This window comes from Nanorana parkeri, unplaced genomic scaffold (assembly GCF_000935625.1).
Source record: "Nanorana parkeri isolate BGI_ZX_2015 unplaced genomic scaffold, ASM93562v1 scaffold265, whole genome shotgun sequence".
Taxonomy (NCBI): domain Eukaryota; kingdom Metazoa; phylum Chordata; class Amphibia; order Anura; family Dicroglossidae; genus Nanorana; species Nanorana parkeri.
The window spans coordinates 815,258-824,220 of record NW_017306533.1 but is presented as its reverse complement, the minus strand read 5'-3'; the positions used below and the strand labels follow the sequence as shown (position 1 = coordinate 824,220).

Here is an 8,963-nt window from a genome sequence, read left to right as displayed (position 1 = left end):
GGGGGGGGGCTGTGCTCATAGTGGCACTGGATGGCACCAAGCAGAATCTCAGGAAAATTAAGGATCACCAGCACTCAGTCATTCAAGGTGCAAAGATAATCTGCTTTATTGTGTATATGTCACATAGGTCATATTGTCAACATTTCAGGGCCACTTAAGCTCCCTTCCTCAAGGCAAGACAGTGCTGCGGTACGGAAGGCACCCTGTACTGCCCAAAACCATTGGCAATATGACCTATGAGACGTATACACAAAGCGTTTTCCTGAGGACTTCAAGCCAGACATGTCACTTTTTAGTATAAATACTTAAATCTTTATGTTTATGTCAACGTATTAGCTTTCAGAGCTGGTGGTTTTAGCACAGAGATCAATGCCCTACAGCTACGCTAAGGCCCCATGACATAAATCCTTCTTATAACCTTAATCACCTTCCCTATACCCCAAAACCCTTACAATAACTCTCATGAACATACATTTAACCCATTGGTTGCATACTCACATCTGCATGTGGATCCTCTGTGCCAAAGGCCAAGCCTTCAGGGCACTGTAAGATACCAGTGCTGAAGTTGCCAGAGCTGCTGGAATCTACTGCTTCTTCTCTATGCTGTGCGTCATTTTCCTGCTAATCTAACCTGCCCCTCAACACAATCCTTAAGATTTTTTTCTTGCTTGCCTTAAATGTGAACCTTATGAAGAAATGACTAAAGATCTCAGCACACCAATGACGGGTATGAGCATCGAGATAATCGTATGGAACATTTGAAATCGTAAATAAAAAAACAAGCACATTTGTTATATACATGACATATGCTGCGCTGTGGGTGAAAGCATGCCTCATGTATGGTGTCGTGCTGCCTACCTGTTACATGCAACGTAACACAAAACAAATTGCTGTGTGGGCTGGATTTCTCGATCCGTGTTATGAATCATTCGCATTTCAATTCATTTTATGAAAAGCACAAGGACAAAAACAATTTAAAAAAAGGTGAAAGGGGTGGAAGGTTCTATTACAACAGCATTTATAATTGTCATTTTCTGAACGTGTAAAAAGCCAGAATTCCTTTTGCAATGACTTTCCTCCGAAACAGCCCCCATTATACCTGCTGCTCCGAATCCTTGTGACGATCATGGAGCTCATTCACGTCTATACGCTTCTAGTAATGGGAGTTCATGTAATATGCATTTTTATATGTGCTTCCACCTACGCATACATGCAAGTGCGTGTGCATTTAGAGTGACAGTAAACTCAGAAATTAAAGCCTAAAAATGCATTCAAGTTTCTTAACCATCTTTCTTAATGGATCTTTTTTGTGTATCACTCTGCTTGTAGATCCTCAAATCATCTTTGAGTTCAAGCTGACACTGTCCTTCCTTCTGGAGAGTGGCTACTTTTGTTCCCCATGGTCCCTGTGTGTGTGTTGTAAAGTAGCCAACACTCCAAGCTCACTCCTGTGATGGACTACAATCTCAATACAAATTAGTAAACTAAAATGTGAGATTGTAGTCCATCATGGGAGCAAGCTTGGAGAGGTGGCTACTTTACAACACACACACAGAGACCATGAGGAACAAAAGTAGCCACCCTGCAGAAGGAAGGACAGTGTCAGCACCAATTCAGAGATGATTTGAGGATCTACAGCCGAGTGATAGACAAATAAGATACATTGCTGTTAATTATTAAAAGGTACTTGGACGTATTTTTAAGATTTAATTCCTGAGTTTAGCATCACTTTAATGCTTATGAGCAATTTTAACCCACGTCAGTGGAAGTTTTCTGCGTGTTTGTAGGTTAGATTACACCAACCAATACTCTCTGTGTGAAAATATGCTTGCGTGAAAAGCCTATTTTTGATACGTGATCTAACTTTAAAAATGTATTACTGCCCATAGCAAACAGTCAGCATCCAAATGTCATAGCTTCAGCGCAGAGTTAAAATATAAACATGGATTCTGATTGGTTGTTATGGAAACAAGTCAATTTCTAGCTAGCATGCTTTTCCTGCATGAGCCTATTAGTCTTTTGTAGTACAATGGTTCGAAGGCTGGATTCCCATTATTTCAATGTGCTGCTTAAGACACAAAAAATAAAGGATCACACACTATTTTGTGGAACTGCCCGTTGTTGAAGTGCAGCCGTTTCAATGCGGCCTAACATCCAATGGGATGCAGGAAAATTCAAACATGCAGGATTCCTGTGGGGCTCAGCCAAAATTGACCAAACCTGGCATCTCCCAATATTCAGGAGGCCAAATCTCAGGAACTATATTTTATACTTCAAAATATTTACAACACAGTCATGTAAATATTTATTTGCAAAAGGAGCTAGCTACGGCTCTATTTATTGCACTCTGTCAGGATATTCCTTTTTGATGAAAGCCATTGTTTATTTTTCAAATGCAGAGCAATCATCTTCTAAAAGATGCAACACTTTCACCAGGATATTGTTCCATCACTGTTAACGTGTATAGGTACCAACACGGATGTTTAACCGCTGATTCACAGGAACGTATGACTAGGAGTACAGCAGTGACACAGCAGTGGTACAGAAGGAGGGGGTGAAGTATCGCATAGGAAAAGAAACAGAAAAATGACAATTCTTGTGAAATATGCTCCTGTGGCTGATCATAGAATTAGATTGGTGCAAGAAGTCTATGTTTACCAGAGCCGTCACCAACCCAAGCAACATTATACATTCAAATTAAGACAAAAATAGCTTGTGGCTAAAATGTTCTGTAAGAAGGGGTACTATTAAAAAATCTGTACACTGACCATAGAGATCCATTGTTGCTAATGCTTTAGTTGTAAAACAGAATTAAAAGCAAAACTCCAGGTAAATAATAATCATTTCAGTGTGGCTACCCCTGCACTGCAAGAGTTAAGTGCTCGTTTATGCCTATGGTCCCAGATTAAAAAAAAGTTATACCTACCTGATACTTGGATCTGGCTTGCTGTTAGATTGGTCCCTGCAGCCTCTCACCCCCATCGTTCCAGCGGTCTAAGGTACCTGGAGCCTATTTCCTCTGAGTCATCACCTTCTATACACAGTGTATAGGACATGAGGATACCAAGGGACATTGCATTGCTGCAGTGGAGGAGGAAACAGGCAGGAAGAAATGCTGTCACAGCCGTCCGTCTTGGAGATTCAGGCGAGTATAACCTTGTTATTACTGACCCCAGGCAAAAACTAGCACTTAACCCTTGCCATGTGGGGCTAGCCCCACTGCAAGGGTTAATACAATGTTTATCCAGAGTTGTTCTTTAAACAAAGACTTTTATGCCACAAAATGTCTTCCTCTTTCCCTAGAAATTATTTGCATGCACTGTACACTCCCTGAAGAGGATAGTTGCAAGACCCGGAAGAACTGGCAGTGGGGATGTCAATGGCGGAGGGGGCTGCAGCAGTGATATGTGCCTGGAGCGGTCATCGCAGGAGGACACCACACAGGGAGGTAGGTGTGTGACATGATCTACAAGTATGCTGTGCAATACTTAAAAACTCACCCCCACCATAGAACCCTACTTACGGGTTAATAAATTAGGTCCTTTGTTTTGGTTTATTGGGACAACTTACTAAATGATGAAAAGTCAGTTTCAGGAAAGCAGCGATCATTCAACACATTATTGTAGTAAGCATATTTAAAAACAAAATGCAAAGTAATTAGAATCTTTGTGGCCGAAGTAAGAAGGGATATTACTACAGAGCTGTAGCTGTGGTTTACTAGGATGAATTGAGGTGAATTGAACCAGTGTTTTCTTCCAGCATCCTAAAAAAAAAAAAAAAAAAAAAAAAAAAAAAAAAAAAAAGCAGCTCTGGCTGTAATCCCCCAGTATCTTACCACAAGATGTCTTCCAGGAATACCAAGGAAAGACTGAGTACAAGGTGTCATGGCTCTACCCCCTAAGCATAGCCCCTTCTATTAATGGTGTATAGAATGGAGTGAGCAACGCTAATGTTATTATATCAGTGCCACTTTCTGCACTATCCAGGACCGCTCACCACTTATAGTGGATCCATTGATTCACATGACTGGCTCTTAAGACATCTGGAAAGGGTAAGTTAAAAAAATAGGCAAAAAACTGGAGACTTCTCAGTAGGTGGGGGGTTTGGCCACCGGCAGGGGCCGCCCCTAGGCTGTAATTGGTCTTTAGTTTTTTTGTGCCTAGAGTCCTTCTCCTGCAGGTGGCGATATTACCCTACAGTACATGATCTCCGATCTGTTCCCTGTGTCCTTCAATGAACGGGAGAGAAAAAGAAACAGCATAAAATACCGTAAGTGGGAGCCTTGGTAGAAGGAGGGCCATGGAGCATTGAGAGTAGCAATTTAAACAGTTCAATTTCATATCACTGCACTTCATAAATCAGACTTTTTGTATGTAGTTTGTGTTGTTCTTGAAACAATTGCTCATGAGGGTCCTGAAAATTTTCGAAGGTCTCTTCATGGTGGGTCCCTAACCTCTTAACAGCTGACCAATAGCACAGAAACTCCCTCCAGGAATCTGTGTCAACTTCCAGCAGATTCTGCCAATTTTGGAGTCCTTTTTGTGATTGCGGCCGAGGCATTGGTTCACTACTTTCTGCCAGAAGCTAATGAGAAGTCAAAGCTGTGGAAAAATTTATCTAAAAGACGAAACTTTCTTTATGGCTGAGATAACTGAATTGAAACACTGGTGGAAAATGTCTGCTGGCTCCAAATTAGACTATATAACATATCACCAGCTTCCTGACGAAAACCTTTCCTCTTTAACCAGTTCAGGCCCACAGCCCCCATTTCCACCTACAGGACCACAAGGTTTTAACAGATGTATCCTGTATTGAATGGATTATTTAATTAAAAAGAAATTGGAAAAAAATATTCCTGCTCCTTTTATTTCAAAATGTGCACAGTTCACATGATTTACCCCAATAAATAAAAGAAAAAGCCTTCTGACTACACAGATATTGCATAGGTGTGATATTTCATAATGTAGATCAAAGTCAAAACTCGCCATTCAGTCTAGAATAGCTTTTTCCCTTTCGTCATTACATCCTGATGCACACAGGAAAAATTATTCTGTCTTCATATATAATTAGAGTAACATTAAAATAGGTCGAGTTTGTGTGCATGGGAATTAGTAGCACAGCACGATCTGTAAAGGTGCCCATACACTGCACGATTATCGTACGATAATCGTATGCGATCGGTTTTTCGTACGATAATCGAGCAGTGTGAACTGCCCGTTCAGCATTGCGGTCATCGGAAGCCCGCCCCTCAGGGGGGCGGGCTTGCGATGATCGAGAGTGCGATCTGCCTGTCCAAGATAGGCAGATCGTACGTTTTTTTAATCCCTGTACAACCATCGCAAGACTAAAGATGGTTGTAGAGTGTATGGCCACCTTAAGGGTCTGCAATTGAAACTAGTCTGAATGTCACTGTACATGCTTGTATGAGTGTTTGGCCCTTAAGTAACGGGAGCTTGTTGCAGTGGCTACTTCACAACACACACAGGGACCGTGGGGAACAAAAGTAGCAAAAAGAAGGACAGTGTCAGCATCAATTCAGAGATGTCTTGCCGTAGATCTTTTTGGGACCTTTACACTTGCCCTTTTTTTGTCAGATGCATTTTCTCTTGATCTAGGTCTGTTGGAAATACCTTTTTAAAACATGTCAACGTATTTGCATTGCATGTCAATGCCTGTTATAATGTATGCTGATGCACTTTGACATGCATTTCCATTGATTTAATTGGAAAACACATCTGGCAAAGGTAAACAAGTGTGAAAGGGGCCTCTAGGAACAGAATGGGGCAAGTGATTGAGTTACCACCTCCCAATTAGAGATGACACTTAGTAAGTTATGTTGCCAATTTTATTATTGGGAAATAATCACAAGGCCATTATTTTTTAATGGTGGAACCAGTTCATCTCCAGAACAGACCAGATTGTTTCCGGACCCAAAATGCATCCTAATGTACCCCAATGCTATTTCTGGCCTCTGTTCACACCAGCACAGTCCGTTCTAGACCAGACCAGAAAAATACTGCTAGTTTTATTTTGTCTGGCCTGGAATGCACCGAAACGCATCAAATACATACAAATGCACTGGAACGCACCTGTAAGACATTTTAAGCTGGAAAAAAACCAACGCAGCAAAATCGTTGTAAAAACGCAGCAAAACGCAATGCACTGCGTTCCAGGTCTGGTTGGGAAAATGGTGTGAACCTGACCTAACCCTGGTACACCACTATATGGACTATTAGCAGTATTCAATGAAGATAAAGGAGAAATAAGGCTTCCAACATGGGAGGTCCAACATGCAAAAGCCTTTATTGAGATGTTAAGCAATCATGGTGACAGTGTAACAAGCAACATTTCGGGAACCGTAAAAATTCCACACTGTGTTTGCCTGATGAAGGCACCTTTTACGGTTCCGAAACGTTGCTTGTTACACTGTGTCACCATGATTGCTTAACGTCTCAATAAAGGCATTTGCATGTTGGACCTCAGAGTGCGGGTGACTTATTCCAAATACTGTGATTTACGCAGCGCTATCCGCGAATCATACCAGCACCCACAATTTGATTGGGATTCTGGTGGAGTATAGTGGATCAAAGACTGTTTTTGATGAGAAGGGGGCACTCTGATGTGAAAAGGAGGTTGACACTAATGTGAAAGGTGAAGGGAGGCGCGACTCTGATGTGAAAGGGGGGTGCAAGTCTGATGTGGAAGGGAGGGGAGGCGACTATGATGTGAAGGGGGGCTCCTGATGCGAGAGAGGGGGACCAGATTAGATGGAGCAGACTTCGATATGAAGGGGAACCCTATTTTTCGTGTTTTGCGTGGGGTCCCCTCTTAATATCCATTACATTCCAAGACTGAGGTGCCTTAAGATTTTGCATACTTTTAATGGGTGAAAAAGAAACATTGCTTTGATGTAAGAAAAGAAACTGCCCCTTCCATGGCCAGCAGGACACTCAGGAGTAGCTGCACTGCCAGTATCATATTAATTTACCCCTGGTGCTTACCTACCCCTTGGTAACCTGAAAGAGTGAACACTGCCCTCAGAATGTGGAGATCTGCTGCGTCTTAGCATTTCACACCAGCGGTTCCCATGATTACAGCATGCAATTGTGTCAAGTGTATGAAAATGTTCCAAGGCTCCTATGCCAGCGCGCTTCTGCTCTGCAGCTGCAGTTGAGAAATCCATCCAACACACATATTAAAGCACTAAGTCATGACAACAATTGTGCTCCATGCACCCGATAATAGCAGATTGTGCATGTAAAGGGCTCATTGGTAGCAGCTAGCATTCATCGCCTGACATGTAGCGCAGTGTAAGCAGTGTGTGGAGGGCACACAGCACGTACTGGACACACACAGACACACACACACACACAACATCTGCAAAGTGTGCAGTGCACTGAGGACATATTGCAGTGTAGCCTAGCAATGCATGATTGTGTAGTGTTTGATCCCTATTGAGGACATAGGAAGACGTGTAAAGCAGCAATATGCAGCCACGTAAATAGATGAACCTAGAAGATTGTAATGCACCAATACCCGATAATAACCTATCTACAGTGAGCTAAGTGTCTTCATCTCTACAAAACAACAACACTGCAAGATATGTGTAATAAAGCACCACCACTTACCCATGCACGTCCATAGTGGGAGATGTCTGCATCCAGCTCCAGCGCTCCACAGCAATGATTTCCATTAGTAAAGCAGCCCCATGTCAGAGTCCTGGCTCCCCCCTCCCCCATCCTCTCCTCTCCCCCCCTCCTAGTCACTGTCTCACTCTCTGCCTATCCTGTTGCAGATTGTGTCTCTATGGCAGTGTGTATTTCCACTTTTGCAGGCAAATTGGGATAACACCTACTTTACATTTGTTACATGTTTCCATCACATTGCATAACGCAAACCAAATATTTAAAAATTGCTGCTTGCCTTTGTAAGTGCTTTTTACGCGCTTAAAGGCAAACTCCACCTTTCAGAAAAAATTATTAATGTACGCTTCTCTATAAAAAGAACACATGTGCATTTATTTGATTGTTTGCTTTGGAGCCAGTAGAGCATTGCAACCGGGATCAGTAGATCATGGGTGCAATCAGTGGTGTATTCTGGTGTGGGGCCGCCCTAGACAAGACGAAACTAGGGCACCCCCCCAACTAAATCTGCAGGATCTCAGGGGGGCTGTGCAGGATCTGTGGTGGGCTCTGCCATAGAACCCACCACAGATCCTGCAAAGCCCCCGAGACCCTGCACAGCCCACCACAGATCATGCACGACACCCTGCAGACCGATGCAGGATGTGTGGTGGGCTCTGCTCAACATAGACCCCCACCACAGACCCTGTACAGCCCACCCGAGACTCTCAGGTGGGCTCTGCAGTGTTCCTTCAGCAGCAGTGTGATCATCTTACCTGCTGCTTGGTCCCCGGCCTCCTCCACCGCTGGACTGGTGCTGCAAGATGTGGCCTCCTCCGCAGCCCGATGGCTCTTCTGTGACTCGGTGTTCTGTCAAGCATGCACCGGCTTCCTACGGCGTGTTCGGCTTCCTGGCCCCGCCCCTTCCTGATACGACGTTGTCCCGGCCTCGCCCCCTCCTTCTGCTTCACTTCGCCCCCTCCTGCTGCCCCGTCTCCTCTGCCACCTCCTCCTCCGCTGCCTCCTCGCAGACTCCGTCCTTTGATGCTGCCACCTTCTCCGCCCGGCTGCCTGAGTGTTTTGGGGGCTGCATTTTTGCAGCCCCCCTCAAATCTGCCACCCAAGGCAAATGCCTTGTTTGCCTCGCGGCAGATACGCCTTGGGTGCAATGCTCTGATTCCTGCAGACTCTTCCTCTGGTCCATGTACCGAGGTATGGACATTCAGTAACATAAACGGAAGGAAGAATGCATGCGCTACAAATGCAAAGACGTCACCGAACTTGTATTCCATTGAGGTCTACAAGTCCTTCTGCTGGCTGATAGGACTTGTAGTTTCTCCA

General features: G+C 43.8%; 1 protein-coding gene across 1 annotated transcript in view; it reads right to left on the bottom strand.

The window, feature by feature from the left end:
* The window catches only part of PRRT4 (proline rich transmembrane protein 4), a 43,226-nt gene extending 35,511 nt beyond the window's left edge, over positions 1 to 7,715 (bottom strand). The window contains exon 1 of the mRNA XM_018557087.1: positions 7,629 to 7,715. The gene's annotated coding sequence lies outside the window, so the exon portion shown is untranslated. The remainder of the gene's footprint in view (positions 1 to 7,628) is intronic.
* Between the last annotated feature and the right edge of the window lie 1,248 nt (positions 7,716 to 8,963).